Source organism: Centruroides sculpturatus, unplaced genomic scaffold (assembly GCF_000671375.1).
Source record: "Centruroides sculpturatus isolate CEXI.00-Female unplaced genomic scaffold, Cexi_2.0 scaffold149, whole genome shotgun sequence".
In the NCBI taxonomy this organism is placed as follows: domain Eukaryota; kingdom Metazoa; phylum Arthropoda; class Arachnida; order Scorpiones; family Buthidae; genus Centruroides; species Centruroides sculpturatus.
Window position 1 is genome coordinate 532,352 of NW_019384406.1, and position 18,280 is coordinate 550,631.

The 18,280-nt window shown below is 28.1% G+C and overlaps 1 protein-coding gene across 6 annotated transcripts in view; it reads right to left on the reverse strand.

Moving 5' to 3' along the window:
* Positions 1 to 18,280, reverse strand: part of LOC111618864 (mesoderm induction early response protein 1-like) — a 159,711-nt gene that overhangs the window by 129,852 nt on the left and 11,579 nt on the right. For 3 of the 6 annotated variants that reach the window (XM_023360480.1, XM_023360477.1, XM_023360472.1), the window contains exon 1: positions 6,215 to 6,400. The exons of 2 other annotated variants lie outside the window; for them this stretch is intronic. The gene's annotated coding sequence lies outside the window, so the exon portion shown is untranslated. Of the gene's footprint in view, positions 1 to 6,214; positions 6,401 to 18,280 lie in introns of those variants that run through there. One more of the 6 variants, XM_023360474.1, reaches the window with a different exon arrangement.

The window sequence follows — 18,280 nt, forward strand, 5'->3', positions numbered from 1 at the left end:
CTTGGCAGAACAGCCATGGCAAATCTCACCAAGATAATGAAAGATAAAGACATTTCCATTCATACTAAGAAAAGAATTGTAGAAGCAATGGTTTTCCCTGTAACATTATATGGCTGTGAAAGCTGGACTCTAAGGAAAAAGGAAAGAAAAATGATAGATGCATTCGAATTATGGGTATGGAGAAGATTACTTAGAGTTCCATGGACAGAAAAGAAAACAAATATCTCAATTTTAGAAAAAATTAAGCCAAGCTTCTCCTTAGAGTCAAGAATCTTAAAACAAAAATTGACCTACTTTGGACATGTGATGCGTAAAGAAGTTTCCCTAGAGAAGACTATTATGCTGGGAAAAGTGGAAGGTAGAAGGAAGAGGGGAAGGCAACGGATAAGATGGATAGAAGAAATAGAAAAAGTCACAGAAATGAAGCTGGAGGAGCTACGAGAAACAACAAGGAAAAGATCAAGATGGAGAAGACTTGTCCATGAAGTCACCAGGAGTCGACGACGACTCGATGGAACTTAACAACAACAAAACATTAAAATATGTTAAACATTTTTTTATGGTTAATTTTTGAAAACTTAAAATTTTATCACAAAATGAATTTTACTCCTATCTTTAGGCCAAATTCTGAAATTTGATTAAAAATTAATTAATTAATTAATAATTAGTGTAACTACAGTCTAAAAATAATCTGGCTTTTAGATATGTTTATTTATTAAAAATTAGTTATGGTGTATTGCATGTTTATATTACATATAATTAAAGCAAGAATGCATTCAAAATAAATTTGATCATATGTATGCAGAATTTAAGATTCTGTACAAATAAATAAATACATCTCTGTATATATTTTTCATTAGTAAGAAAAATACGTACAGCAATCCCCTAAATAGCATCTTCCTTATAAAGTGGCAAGGAATATTTGTGAACAGACTTCCATAAATAATAAAAAAAAAACTTTTCAATATCTGTGGAGTACTAAGTAAATGGTTTTGCATTGTGAAAGATGTTATTAACAATCACACAACTTTCAAATTCTTAAACTTGTATGCATACTTCATTATTGCAGTGGGTTCTCAAATTCTGTTTTAAAATAATGCAACAGAAAAATCAATATAGAGCATTCAAAATATGGTACTATTCAGTATTATATATGCAGTATAGTTAATTCATTAGCCGATGGTAATGAATTAACATCATACTGCTCACACTGACAATATGAAAATTCATTAAATAAATAACTTCAAGAATAATTAAATTCTTCAACAATTCTCTGGAACTTTAAGATAATATCCATGAAATCACTGACAATCTAACAAAACTTTCCTTAACACTAAAACTGTTGACTAACAGAAGCTATCTTTAGATCTTCAACTATTCTAATAGCATATGAGAACACAGAAAAAACAGGACTTAATGAACATCAAATAAGTAACTACTGAGATGGATCCAGGGATATGGATAATCAATAGCCAGAAAACGTCACTCCATGTAAGATTAGTATTTGAGGCACTATCCATGCCTACAATATTAGATGGATTAAATATACTGCATTAAAAGTGAACAGTTTGTTGAAACACACTATATGTTTTTCTTTGGTTTTTGAAAAAGAAGCAATGCATCTGAATTATTCGTTATCAATGCAGATGGTAAAGTTTAAATGTTTAAAGAGTTTTCAATTGTTCTAATAGCTTTAATTCAGGAAACTTTCTAAAGATGGGAGCAAAAGATTCAAAAAAACTTAAAAAGAAAAATGTTTTGATTTCCAAAAATCCAAGTTATGAGCAATGATTGATTGACTATATTGACTGTATTTAATCTTTTCCAAAATAAAGGAAAAGTTTTCAGAACACATTTACAATTTGTATCAGTAACAATCTAAACTTGATTTCCAAACTTATGAAATTTATAAGTTATATACTACACAAATTTGCATATTGATTTAGTAGGAAGCATTTACTGATTTTCAGATATACCCTTCCGATATGTAACATAAACAAATTTTTCAGCATTTAAGAAAGGAAGAAATAAAAATTCTTTATTCCTTATTTGAATTTTTTCAATTGACATATCATCAAAATTCATTTATTTATGATCTCCCAAAATCTATTCTATGTTTTTTTGAAAGAAAGTATACCCCAAAGAGTAGACAACAAGTAATCTACTTCTAACTTTCTGCTATGTTTGCTACATATGACTGGTAAATTATACTGGTACTATTATAGTTTTATTCGAAAATTTTTAGATATAACTCCATCATTGAGAATCTATATCAATAATAATAATACTAATAGAAAAATCAATATATCAAAAATGAGCCAATGGCCCAAATATTTGTGACAAAATTATTCTTATACAAAAATTCTTAAAATATATAATTGTTCGAAAATCGCTAGTACTTTCTGATACGATACTATCTTCTTTACTATAATTGATATTTACGATTTTATCAGAAATTGGACATTTACTATCTACTAAGAACGATTACACCATAATAACAGGAGATCTGAATGCAAAAGTGGGAAACATTCCAGTAAATAAAAATATTGGAACCTTCAAAGAGAATACTCGTAACAGAAATGGTATTAGACTCATTGATTTTGTTGTTTATAATAATCTTATAATAATAAATACGTTTTATAATCATAAAAATATACATAAATATACTTGGCAATGACTGCAGTCCNCAGAGAATCATAGAAATCCACTTAAAAATTAACAGAGGTAATTTAACCATTATTGGTACATATGCTCCCGAAGAAGGCTGAGAAGAAGAGAACAAAGACTTCTATATAAAAGTTGCAAGAAATTTTTAATAAGGTTAACAAGAATGATTACACTATCATAGCATATCTGAATGCAAGAGTGGGAAACACTCCAGTAAATAAAAATATTGGAACCTTTGGAGAGAATACTCGTAACAGAAATGGTATTATGGTATTAGACTCATTGATTTTGTTGTTTATAATAATCTTAAAATAATGAATATGTTTTATAATCATAAAAATACTCGTAACAGAAATGGTATTATGGTATTAGACTCATTGATTTTGTTGTTTATAATAATCTTAAAATAATGAATACGTTTTATAATCATAAAAATATACATAAATATACTTGGCAATGACTGCAGTCCAAGTCAATCATTGATTATTTTATTGCTAATGAAAAAATGTCAAATTATTCCTAGATGTCAGATCATACAGAGGATTTGAAATAGGCTCTGATCACTTTCTAACCCAAGCAAAATTAAGAATCCCACCAAGGTAGCTAAAAAAGAAACCAAATGACATGAACCTACATGAAAATTTAAAGTAAAATCATTATATGATGATAGTATCAAATGGTTATATACTAGAAGAATTGAACAACATATAGAGAGAATTCCAGATGACAGAGAATATGAAAATGAATGGAAAAATATCAAAACAATAATAAAGGCAGCAGCTGATGAGTCTCTGGGCACAGTAAAAGTCAATTCCTGTGGAAGAAGAAAATTGAAAATATGGGACAATGAAATCAAACAACTAATATTACAGAAAAACACAGCATATAAAAAGTTTTTTAGTAGTAAAAAAGCTGAAGATGCAATAGAATACAAATGCTGCAGAGCAATTGCAAAAAGAAAAATAAGAAAAAGACAATGACAATCATAGACAAAATTTATTTCACAACTATAATCAGATCTCTACAAAATAAGACCAATGCCTTCAAAATATTAAAATTTATGAATCAAGAAATTAAAGAACCCATTGAGATTAATTGTGGTGTGACAAACAATCAGTTTCTTAAGTTAATTATTATCAAAGATTTTGGACAGATCCTACATATACTAACATGATTTTTGAAAGCAACAACAAAATAGGATTGAATTATCAAAGGAAGAACTGTTTGAAAGTTTAACCAAAACAAAAAATGGAAAAGCAACAGGAGATGCTAGCATAAATGGAGAGTTATACAAATATGCTGGTGATAAATTCCACAAGAGATTATTAACATTCTTCAATAATATATACTGTATGAACAAGCCTGTATATTGCTTGAATGGAAGAAGTGTACTGCACTGCCTATTCATAAAAAAGGAGATAAACAAAAATCAGATAACTATAGAGGCATTAGCCTACTAAATACCTGTTATAAAATCTATGCTAGAACTCTAAATGAATGATTAAAACAAGAAGGTGAAAAATTTCTTTTGGAATATCAAAACGGATTCTGAAAAAGCAGATATTGTATAGACTCAGCTTTCTCCATTAAATTATTACTAGAGAAATGAAGAGAATTTAATCTGAATACACATTTAGCTTTCATAGATTATACCAAAGCTTTCGATATGATAAAAAGATCCAAATTTTTTTGACATCCTACAAAACAGAAACATAGCAAATATTTTACTTCAAAATATATGTAATATTTATGAAAATAATATCATACAACTTAAGTTCAACAATGCCACTTCAGAACATAGAAGAATAAATCAAGAAGTAAGACAAGGATGTCCATTGTCACCAACGCTTTTTAACATCTATATAGATGACATAATACATCAATGGCAGGAAGAATATACATTAAGAGTTTAACTTCCAAACAACATAAAATTCAATACCATGCTATTCGCCAATGATCAGGTGGTAATTTCTGAAGATAATTTACAAAAAGGTTTATTTACCTTAAATAAAATTTCAAAAGAATATGGCATGAAAATTTCAACTGCTAAAATCAAAGTAATGGCATTTAGAACCAATACGCAGAACCAATATGCAGCAAAATCATAATTGATAATACAATTTTACAGCACGTTAATTTTCTTTAACTTGCTGTAATATTTCTTATAAAGATGAGAATGACATAAATAATAAGCTCGCAAAATTTTTACAAATATTAGGAATAATAAATAACACTTTAAAACCACACCTTATACAAAAACATTCCAGACTAAAATTATATAAAACTTTGGCTCTTCCAACTCTCCTGTATGGAAGTGAAATCTGGGTCCTAAAGAAGAAAGATATCAAAAGATTACAGGCAGCCGAAATGAGGTTTATGTGCCGAACTTCTGGATATACACTCCTGGATCATCGTTGAAATGAGGATATTTTGGAGGAACTCCACATGCAGCCATTAATTGAAAAACTCTCCATATATAAAGAAAAATGGCTTCAACACGTATCTTGAATGTCGCTGGGTAGGATACCTCATGCAGTTTTACAGTAGCAACCACGAGGACAATGATCTGGACATCCACTAAAACAACTCCTAGCTGATACTGAAACAGGTCAACATGGCCTAAATTCATGAATGGTGTATGATGATGATGACTATCTAGTATCACAGAGTATCTATCTAATAATAACTTTTCCAAACTCTTTTAAAACTATTCAAGACTTTCTGAAAAATAAGTTCTTTACAATAACTTGAATTTTTCTCAAAATTCAGTTTGTTTTGATCTCCACAAATCAAAAAGCATTATCTAGTTCTTTTTCTACAAATAAAACTGTTGATTTCAGCTTTATGTAATGCTGAAAGCAGAATGCTAACCAACATTTCACAATGGCAAAAAAATAAAAAAATATGTAAGTTTTATTTTAAATCATTATATGAAAAATCAAAAAAAAATATCTCATTTGTAAAGATAAAATGTTAAAAACTGTACAAAGTAAAAAAAAAAAAAAAAAAGAGGCAAGTGTTGCAGTTCCAGTGTTAACTAACTTTAATTTATAAGTGAGATTTCTTGTTTTGATTCACAGCAATATTTCTATTTACAAACTAAAATATTTAAACTTAAAATTGTTCAAATGAGATGACAATTAGACATTTGGCTTTAAACATGTATCTTTTCATCTATTCAAATTGCCTTTTTGTTTCCTATTCAGTTATTCAATCTTTCCAATCTTTATTCTATTCAGTTATTCAATCTTTCCAATTTGCATCTTGCATTCTTTATGTTTTCTCATTTTCAAAAACCTTCCAAGAGCTAATTGCTTTTCAGAAAAACCTTTGTTCTATGATCTTAATTTTAAATTAACCTAACTAAAATTTCATTTTATTCATGCTATATGTTATGTATTAAAAGTATTTATTTGTATGTTGCATCCCATCATTCATACTCATGGAGTGTTAGTAGGACAAAGTCATGTGCAGACCACAATTACCATTAGTTTAAATGGCAAAATTTTGTTCATATTATGCAAAATTTAAAATATGCATGACTTACTTAGAATGCAATCCTCATTTAATATAAGAGCCCACTGAAATTCTTATTGTTTGAAGTTCTTCAGTTTAGCACTAAATTGGATTTAGTGCCAATTTAAGAAGTGAACAAATGATGGCATAAAATCAAGGTTTAACTGTAAATAAATAAATAGATCAATGATATAAATTAATTAAACATAATAGTAAATCACTGGACAAAAAGAAAACAACAAAACATTTCATATAATGAATTAACTTTGAAGGTAAAAAGGAATGAATATTAGTGAAATTTAAAAATATATTTTAAACAATATTACACAAAGTAGTTATATTTTCAATGCTAAATTGCCACTAACATTTCTATAACATTCATTGCAAACAAAAACAACATTTATGATTAGAAAATATTATTATGAACAAATTTATAGAAATACATCTATATATATAAAAATAAATGTGTGTGTGTGTGTGTGTGTCTGTCTGTCCTTCATGCATTACCACACCGTTTATCCGATTGCCGTGAAACTTTGGGAAGTTGTTTAATATACTCCGGCGAAGGTTTGTGGCATAGTACGATTGCCATAAAACTTCGGAAAGTTTTTTAATACACTCCCGCGAAGGTTTTTGGCATAGTACATTTATCCTACGATAGATGGCGCGCGTTTACACGAGCATTCGAGCACAGTGTGTTCGATCGATTTCAAATTGTGAAGACCATTTCCCCCTTCAAAAAATATTTCTATATATGCATTTGTGAACTGTTATTTACGATATTCGTAATAATGTTTGTTTAATCACTTTATTTCAACTTTTTTTTGCTAATTACGTATTCGCTCGAACTTTGTTAAAACTTTAACTGTATACCGAACAACAACCGAAGTTGTAGAAGGAAATTCGCCTATTTTACCGATCTAGGGATCCCCTTTTCCAAATTTTAATATCATCTAATAATTTAAAAAGACAAATTACAATAAAACGGTTTATTATCCAACTATCAGAAATTTCACAACATGCCAAGGAAGAGAGGAAGGAGCAATTAAATAATTAAAATTATAAAGGATTTAAAAATATATATAAAAATGGGGAATATCGCACTTCTGACAATCGCAGCGAGTGTGTGGGCTAAATTTGGAGAATCCGTGCTTCTCGCATGGACAACTGTATGTGGCCGGCTCACGCGTCGAAAAACCTTCCGATTTATTCGTGTACGCACCAGACGGAAAAACAAAAAATATCGTGTATCCACAAACACTCCAATAAATAAATAGAATTGAAACGACACTTTGAAATGTTTTCCCGATGAAAATGAATAATAATAATAAGTTTCAATAAAAATAATAAAATGTAAATTGAATTTTATCATAACGAGTTTGCTTGAATTTCCTTTCTTCTGAGATCGCAGCAATGCGCGACGGGTAAGCTAGTTTATACATAAAATTTTTAATTTCTACAGAAAAGATGCTCTATGATAATGACTGAATAATCATAGCGTTATTGACTTAAGTGACAGAAAATGCTAAACATATGAAAAAAGGAAAGTTATTTACTAATGTTTATTGTAATATCCACCTAAATTTCCCAAAAATCATAGTCAAATTTGCCAAAAAAATACATAAGTAAAATAAAATAAATGCTATAAAAAACTATAATTTATATATAAATACTCTAAAATAGACTTAAAATCATCAAAAAGAAATGCTAATAGTAAAATAATGGCTGATACAAATCTTCAATTGATGAAATCTCATGAATTTTGTGCATTTTCAGAAATTATTTTTTATTGTTAAACTAAATAAGTTATGAATATTCAGTCCCACTGAAAAACAGCATAAAGAAATGAAAGATACAATATCTCATATATTACAAAATAATAAAGATGTGAATTTGTAAAATTATGATAGCAGATAAGATATATAACAAAAAAGTAATATAGAGGAAAGCTCACTACAAGGTCAGTATTGAGGTACCTACCTGCAATCTGTAAATCAATGCCTCCTCTAGAGTTTTCTAAGAGCTTATGTCTTATCAACTTGACCAAATTATTGCATCTATTCTATTTGAATATTCTATTCTATAAATCTGAGTATGTCTTATTCTGGATCAAGATGGCATTACTCAACCCTGTTCTTCAACTGATTCTAGGCTTAATTGTAACTCAATCTAAGTAAAACTGAGAAGGAAAATAATATGATTGAAAAAAACCCAAAACTGAATGCATGTTTTGACCTTCATTCATCTATGACTTTCCTTCTCAATTTTACTCAGATTAAAATGGATAAACTGGAACATGCCGGAAAAAACTGGGTATGTTTTTCCAGTTATTTGAAAATATAAAGAATACAGTTGAAGATAAAAGTTGTAAATCTTGTAAATCCAGGAGGGCACTCCAGAAGCCAACACCTATCAACAATGAAAGCCTTGAAGACCATGCAATGCTAGCTTGGATCACTAGGGATCTAAAAGAATATATGAGGAAGAAAGAATAATATAGTTCTAGTACAAGTAAACAGGGCAAATGCAAAGTTAGATTATTATTAGAACACATTAGAAGAAAATTAAAATATATACACCACTCTAGATCAAGTTGGCTCAAGATTCAAATATAAATATCAGCCAAATATGTTATGTTGTTTAAAAAAACACTCTTTACAAATAAATGTTTGTTCCGATAACATTCCATTGGGTAACCATTCTGTCGTACCTGAAGAACTCAGGAAGAGTTGGAAAACGTTTGTGCATTGTTTATTTTTTGTACTATACACACCAGAAATTTATTTTGTGTCTGTTGAAAATTAAAATTTCAAAACAACATAAGAACATGAATATATGTAGAAAGCTTGCATATTGACGTTACAAATAAAATGAATGCTGGAGTGCAATCACTGATTTAAATTAATAATGGATCTCTGAGAACAAAATAGAAAATTTCTGAAAATTTAATTTGCTAGGACAGAGGACTTTAGTATGTAAAAAATGTAAAATAGACGATAAAAATTAGAATTATAGTTGACTTAGTTGATAGAAAATTTTATTTATAATAATAATAATGTATGGGTGTTGACATTATTGTGACAGTTAGCAAGGAGTTGTCAAAGCTTAAAGTAGAGTTAAAAAAATGTATTTTATTTTGATCTTTTATTTAAGACTCATCATCAGAATGTACAGAACTTTGATACCATCATAAATATAGTAAAATCTGCACTATACTGTTTTACTGTACAGATTTTACTATATTTATGATGGTGTCAAAGTTAATATCTCTGTAAAATGGAAACTTCTAAAAGCCAGAAAATTACAGTGATTTTTACATAACTAACAAATATTCCTGGAAAAATATCCTGTATAAGGCAGAACCTAAAAAACGTGAACAGAAAAGCTATATGTTACATATTGTATTAGTTAGAACTTATCAAATTTGGAAATTTAAGTATTGGATTGAAATGCTTTACACAAAAACATTACGAATAAAATCAAATCTATTAATATTTGTTTTGCTTACATGATAATGAATTTTAAAAAATAATTTAAATAATATTATAACTGACATTAACATATTCAGAAGTTGTTTTGAAGGCATGATATACACAAGATTAGCTTATGGTAAAACTTTAATAAGCAATCTCAAATATCTATATTAAATCCTACAACAAATTTAGATTTAAATATCTTTAATTTCTACATGTGACAGTTCATTGTGCATAATGTGCATGTGACAGTTCTCATAAACCAAACGATCACTGTAATTAATCGAGCCATCTTTTGCTATTATTAATAATTAGATATTATGAGAGCGCTAGCCCAAAACACATATTGGCATTTGGAACATTTGATTTATACACTAAAGTACATCAGAAAATAAAGTGGATGAGAAAAAGTCCAGTGTCCAGTATCAACATTTCATGGTGTTTCAAAATATAATTAGATATTAAGTAGGGTTTCTCATTTCCCGGTCTTTTGCTTGTCCCGGAATCCCAGGATAAAAGTGAACTGTTTCCTGGGATCCCAGGAAATCCCAGGATAGAATTAATTATTTTTAAGGTATACAAAATATCTTGAAATCAAATGATATAATTATTTTCCATTTTTTAAAGTAATTTTAAAGTTCTGTAACCTCCAAAATCATATTAATAATGCTGTGTAAGGTCTATAGGCCTATAATAAAAATTACCTTTAAATAACGTAGAAATTTTCACAAATAGAAAAAAATTAATTAAAGTTTGCTGGAAACTGCATACAACAACAACAAAAAAAATTTTTTGAATTGAGTTAAAAATTAAAAAAAATGAACTTCTAATTTAGAAGGTAATTTTCGTTTTTTAAATAAAATATAATACAAAATATTGCAAACTTTTATAAGATTTTAAAAAGCAAAGATGGTCAATACTCCGATAACTCACTCTAATTCTTATTTTAGTAATGAAAAGTCTTGCCACCGAGAATGCCCTTTCCGATTCAATTGATGTGATTGGAATAGTGTTTAATGCATTTAAGAGAAGACAGATATTATGTGTTTTTTCACCTGTAGCCTGGAAGCTTTCGAGTTCGTTTTCGAGATTGTAGTACTTCTTTCGCTCTCTAGTATTCTTGATTTGTCTACCTTGGCTGCTTTAATAGCGGCATCAAGCTTAGAGCTCGATAATTCGGCAATTCATTTGGCTTTAATAATCAGGTTTATGAAGAAAAACTTCATACTTGCAGACTTTGTACTCGTTTGTATCCTTGCCCAATTTGCACAATCTGGCGTCAGGCATTTATTGAAGCTACTGGGCATGGTTAAAACTCAAGACAGCGTAAGCACAATTATTCCAGATATTACAGGTTCCGACAAGTAAAGAATTTTTATAGTCATGCCACAAATAAGCTATATATTGATTATTGACCATTTGTGACATGCTATAACAAGCAAAAATTTAAAAAAAACTAATAGGTAGGTTTAAAATTAATAAATACAAATGTATTCTGACAGTGAATGAGTTAATTATGCTTTCTATTTGCAAAATTCCTCAACCTTAACACAAAATAAGAAAAAAAGTGAATTTTTAAGTAATTTGCAGGATTTCCCGGGATAAGAAAAATTTCCCGGGTTAAAAAAACAACCTGGATCCCAGGATCCAGTTTGAGAAACCCTAATATTAAGTAATTTGGTATTAGAGGTAGAAGTTAGGTATCATCTCTTATCAAAATTCTATCTCAATTAGAAAATGGTAAATTTTCCATTTCTTTTGAGATAGGACCTTGTGACTACGGTAAATGTCATTGTAAAAGACTTTTCCTGCTAGTTACACTTCAATAAAAATGTTTCAGTATGTCAAAAAGAAGAAGTTTGTTCTTCTTGATTTTTGTGTTCAATTTCTGTAGAACTTCAATTTGCTTTTTATTTGTCTGCAAATATGCTACATTTTATGTGTTCCCAGCTTAAGTTCATTTCAGTTTTAAAATATTCTGATATATTGACACATTACCAAAAATGTTGAATATTTCACTATTAATTATGCACTAAGATAAACACAGAAAAGCATGAGAGTACTGAACTCCAAGTCAAGTAAGCAAACTGCCCAAGATGTTATCTATCAATAAAAACCTACTTTTTCATTGAGAAAACACAAATTACACTTAAAACACGTTCTTGGCATGCACACTTTCTTTTTTTTCAGATGAGAATGTGTACATGAATGTATCTATGCACCCTTCTTCCTTTATTTTGTGAAAATTTCAATAAATATAGTAAATACTCTGTAAATTTAAAATTGCTGAAAAGTATATTGAAATTTTGAAGCAGTGACAATTTTCTTGTTCCAGCCTAAGTTGGAAAACCTATTTAAACCAAAAAGTTTATGAAGTCATATGCAATTCTTGCTTTGTCTCTACTTCTAAATTCTTTCTATTAAAGATATTTAGATAGTCTTATAGATATTTAGTGGTCATATAACCTTTCCTCAAGGCTCTTATTCCTTTATTATAATCAAAATAGTGGCCTTTTCTCTTATCAATTTGATAATTTAACATATTTTTATTTAAGAACCTTTGTATTTTTACAAAAAGGCTATAGCAATCATTCCATTATATATTAAGAAATCTATCTGAGTAGTATTTTCAAAGTTTCCTTCATCTTCAGAATCTACATACAGTTTATAGCAAAAATACAGCAAGGACAAACTTTTTGCAGTTTGTAAATTTTTTAATAAAAGCTTTCAAGTATAACTTAGAACAATTATTTAAACAAATGCAAAATTAAAAACTAAAATTTCCAAAATTTTTTAAAATCAAAATTTTCAAATTCAATTTCTCATTTTCAAATGAATCCTTTTATTAGGTTATGTCTATTGTAACTTGAGCAGAATAATCTTTTTCTGTTTAACCAATTTTTTATAACTCTATTTCACAGATTAATATTTACTCAACACCTAGCTTTTAAATTTTTCTTCCTTTCTAAAATGACAGATTGTTCAGAGTTGAGAATTCATTTCATCTGTATCCTCTTTGATGATACAGATCCTGTATTCTTTCTCTCCTGTATCAAGCTGTAATCTATATTCTCTTTACTAAATTGATTAACTCATTCTAGCTTTCCAGAATATTAGAGCATTTTGTCACTTTGTCTCTATTTCTAAATTCTTTCTATAGAAGATATTTTTTTAATCAGTTACATTAACATTTTCTTTTCTGATGTCCTCTTATGGTCATCAAACCTTTCCTTAAGGTTCTTATTCCTTTGTTATAATTTACTAGTAACCTTTCTGTTATTAATTTTGATCAGTTTTTTCCTTACTTATAAAAGAAAGACTATTGTTCAATAATTAATATTTTATAAGGTGTTAACTTTTTACTATTAGAAATTTCTTAAGAAGGTTAAGTTGAATTTTTTATTAAAGATTGTAGATAGAAGTTCAAAAAGTAAAAAAACTAACAAAGTAGTAATAAAATTATTATATATTAATTTTAATATTAATAAAATTTAGTAAAGTTATTTTTTTAACTGAAAGTTTGTCAAGATATTACTATAGTAACTTTGTTTATATTTTGATTGAACTGATTTGTCTCCTTAGAACCATTTAAAGAAAAGTCTTTTAAAAATTAAATAATTCAAATCCTTTGAAAATAAAAATTATGAGTATTCAGTCATAGTGTTTTGGAATTTCAGACATTTGTTTTCTCATTCTTTACTTGTTACTTTTAGTTTTGATGAACACATATTTAAAATTAATTTATGTGTAAAACTTAAATGTATTCATAATAGTTACTATTGTATTCATAATAATGTAATAATTGCAGATATGTATTATAACTATAAAAAAGAAAAATCAATTAGAATGTATGTAGCATATATTTTCTTGTCACATATTATTATATCTAAATTTTCATTTGACATTAATAATTTTATAATTATAACAACATATTTAGAGTATATCAACAAGAAAATATTATAAATTATCACATGAAAGTTTGTCTTTTTTGACAAGGTATGATATACAAATAAAACAAAAAATTGTATGTATACTAAGTGCGATTAATTTAAAAATTAATCAATAAAAAGACAAAACAGAACATTCAAAAAGATTTGCAACTACTTTTACAATTTATTTAAAAAGTGCACAATAACTTGTTTTAACTTCATTATTTAATAATTTAATAAATGGAACATTTCATAGGATATTCATGGTATTAGTAATGGCAAGAAAGTATGAATTATTAATCAGCACAAATAACTTTAAACAATATCAATAAGTAAAGAATTCAGCAAAACTACAGCTCCTATTAGATTTCTAAAAATTAATTTATAATTAAGAAAATCAGTTTAATTTACATTAAAAAATTATGTAAACAGTAAAAATGTATTATAATAAATTTCCTATTATTTAAATATTTAAAAAATATATAATTTAAGATATTATAATTTTAAAATATATGAAAAAAATATATGTATCACATTTTTATTCAACTTTCTTTTTACTGATTCAAAAATTTCCAATTACTATGATAAAACTTTTCTAATCCTTACAATGAAATCAATAGTCTATATCTATTATTGAAATAATTCTTGCATTATAAAAAGATACCATGTTAAAATGTTGAACATCCAAAATATTGAAAAAATGATGAACAATATAAAAGTAATGGCATAAACAAATAATAGCTAAACAGAAAATACGCTGAAAAAAATAGACTTCTAAAGAGAATACAAATTCAAAGAATTATATCATTTCAATTTGTATAAAAATTTTTGAAAGAACATTTAAATGAAACAAAATGTTTTTTGATTTTAATAGATTATTTTCTCTATCTTTTTTAAATGCAGTCAAAAATTATAGAATGCTTATTTTTATATGAATATTTGACTTCTTACTTTAAAAATAAAATATTTCAAAAAATTTTATCTGAACATGAACAAATGTCAAAAACATTTATGAATTAAAAAGTTTATTGTTTTAATTCTTGTTTTATAAAAGATACAATTTTTGTTTTGTTATAAAATGCATTAAAAGTTTTGGTACATATATATTATATGTATATGTAACCAAATTAACATATTTAAACTAAATCTGTATGAAAATAATTAATTCAAAACTTTCTATTTTGAGAAGAATCTGAGACTGGAATGATGTATTCCAAAAACATTTTTTATCAAAATAAATGTATTCTATTTATCCCAATTATAAATATTTCCAACCTAACTTCTAAAAAGTATTAAGCATTTGTTTTATTGTAGTTTTTTTCTGATTCAAATAAAGATGGAACGATTGAAATTTGTAATGAATAATTAAATTAGAGATTTTTGCTGTTAAAACTCATTATTTTATTATTATTTAATAATTTTCAGAATGAACAAATGCAGAAATATATCTGATGTAATGTTCTTAAATATATTTCATTCATTTTCTCATATACAAAAGTCATGTCATAATTATTAATCATTAATGAATAAAAAATTATGAAGTGAGTTGTACTTACTAAAGATTTTACAGGCCAATTGCATCATTTCTAGCCATTGTAGTATCTGTTGACAAATGTCTGGCAGCTGCTGTACTCTGTTGGTGGAATTGTTTTCACAAATAAAGTGCATGGACTGCTCTATTGCAGCTAGAACAGCATTTGTCAATGGGAATCAACTCAGAAGAACTTCCTTGAATATCATTTACAACCTGCACTTGTGTAATAACAGCAATTTTGTTACATGATAATGCTCATTGAAAACTTGCTGGTTTGATAACAACAATGCTTCTGAAACAGGGTTGGAAGATCCTTGAGCATTCATCTATTTACCTGACATGTCTCTATAATTTTTTGTCTTTTACAAGGTTCAATGCTTTCCATTAACAGATGTCATTCCAGCTGCAAAAGAATGGTCCTTGCAGTTTATCTGTGAAAATGGCTTTGCAAAGGAGTACAGTATCTGCCAGAAAATGGGTACTAAGCAAGTCCAGAGATTATGCAGAAGAACAGTAAAAACTTTGGTAAGTAAGAATCATCTTTCATTCAAAATCACCTGAGGATCCATTAACACTGAACAATATTAAAACATCTTGTATGAATGTCTTTTGGAGATGATGGCTTTGCTCTATCCAGAAGGATACACTCTTCAACAAGACAACACATACCCACATGTTGTGTCAACACAACAGTAGTTTGTGGACCACAACATCAATGTCCTGGACTAGCTGGCCTTAAATCCAGATATTAATCCGATCAAAAACCTGTGGTCTATCCTCAAGAACTAGCTAGAGCACCAAGATCCTGAAAACAAAATCTTCATTGCAAAAGCGCAAGAGGTTGGGACGCGATCAATGCTGAGCGAGTGGAGTCACTTGTGACCAGCATGATTCATAAACTTGAGAAGTGCATTGCCAAAAATGGAACAATGATTAAATGCTGATTTTCATAACTAATCATAAGTGTCAAGTTTGTAGGTTGTGGGAGTAAATAAATTTTATGATTTAATTGGGAAATAAACATGTGAAGAGACATTGCATTTGTTGCAATTTTTTTGCTGTGTACTATATAACCTAGTTCATACTTTTTATTCATTAGTGATCAATAATTATGATGTGACTTGTAACTTACACTATATTGCATCTATTGTTGCAATGGAATGCAACAAATATTGTGACTCTAAATAAAAATAGTCCAGAACTTAATTCTATATTACTACATTACAAGGAAAAATTTTATGAAGCTATATTAGATATTTTAATAAAACTTTTTATCTTTTGATTTTCTTTTTGAAACCGTGTCCTGTTTTATATTTGTGGCGTAGTAAACACTAGTATTGTGTTTTATTCTAATTAGTTGAACTCAACTAACAAAGGAATTTGATGGAAAATTTGCCATGTGTCTTTAGAATAAAACACAATACTAGTGTTTACTACGCCACAAAAACTTTTTATATCATTTCAAATTAAAAACAATTAGTTTTAACATCATTATATAATTATGTTAAAACTAATTATATAATTATACTGAATATTAAATTCATTGTTCTCTATTACTATATATTCATAAAAATATTAATTTTAATGTTGAATTATCTCATTTTATTATTGATTAATTTAAAATTATTGCAAATAATTTACACTTTATATATATTTAATCAATGTAATTTAAGCCATTCAAATAAATTTGTTGATTTCAATGATTACACAATCAAGAGAAACAAAACACCTTTTTTGCCAAGAAATAAATATAATTGTAAAAAACAAATGTTTTCAGCCCAATTAATAGGCCATCTTCAGGTCGAAAATGAAAATGGAACGTAAATATTCCATGAATAGAACATAATATTTTACAAGAGAAAAATAATGGAAAAATATATAAAAATTAAAATAAAACAAAAAATAACATAAATCTTCAATGTACTAATTCTGGTCCACGTTTCTAGTAAATTTCTTAACCAAGTACTTCCATGCCGAAGGCAGTCTCTCGGCATTCCTCGCATTTAAACCCATCTCCTATCCTACTTCTGTATATTTCAATCTTCTCCACTGTCATTGCTAAAGTTGGGAAAGACAGAGGTTTGATGATTGTTGCCTCATCCCATTTTACCTCAGAGCCTTGGGCTTGTGCCATTTGGGACAAAATTGTTGAATTAGACGCTTTTCTTATGGCATGTCTATGTTCTTTGAGCCTTACTCCCAAGTTTCTTGTGATGATGCTGATATAATCTTTTTTAACATCCAGTTGTAAGTTCTCATAAGGAATCTTATACACCCCTGCTTTCTCCTCCGCTTTGATACTATCCTTATCATTTCTCAAGATCTTATACAAATTAGGAGCTCTTCTTAAAACCATTCTTGATTCCTTTCGACTAGCAATTTCTTTCATAACACTATTCACACTACTATTATAAGTAAATTTTGTGAGCCTAGTAGGAACATTACTTAAGGTTCTTTTTACTATGCCCCTTTCATACTTCTTAAGTGTTCCTACAATTACACTTTTTTTGTAACCCAGGGTCCGGGCCACCTGCAATACTCTACCAATCTCCTTCGCCCTGTCACCGACTCGGTCACAATATAAATAAGCTCTCCTTATTAACGCTCGGAAGGCTGCCATCTTATACCGATATGGATCCATGGATTGGGATGGTATATATAATGGGGCGTGTGTAGGTTTAATATAAACACTTGTGGACAAATGTCCTTTCATAAACCGGATATTAATGTCCAAGAAGTGCACATTCAAGGAACTCTTTTGTTCTAATCTCAATTTAAGTCCATCATCGTTATCATTGATTCTACTCATAAATTCATGCACCGTACTATTATTTTTCCAATAAAACGGAGCTTCTATATAATAGGCACAAGTATATCACTTACAGTTTCTAAGTATCTTACAAAATCAGAATCACTATTGTTTTATGCACATATCTAACGACATTGAGATAAAAATACAAGAGGAAAAAAAACGTAAAAATATTATTAATATGAATATTTTGTCCTTGTAGCATTTCCTGGGGAAGTTGTTTTATTTTTTATAAACGTATTCTTTATCGGATATTAATTTTTTAAATTTAATTTTTGTAGTTAACTACCTGTATTGCACCAGAAAATCTTTCCCCCTTCTGTTTTTTTTCTCATACGAACACCCTGTAATA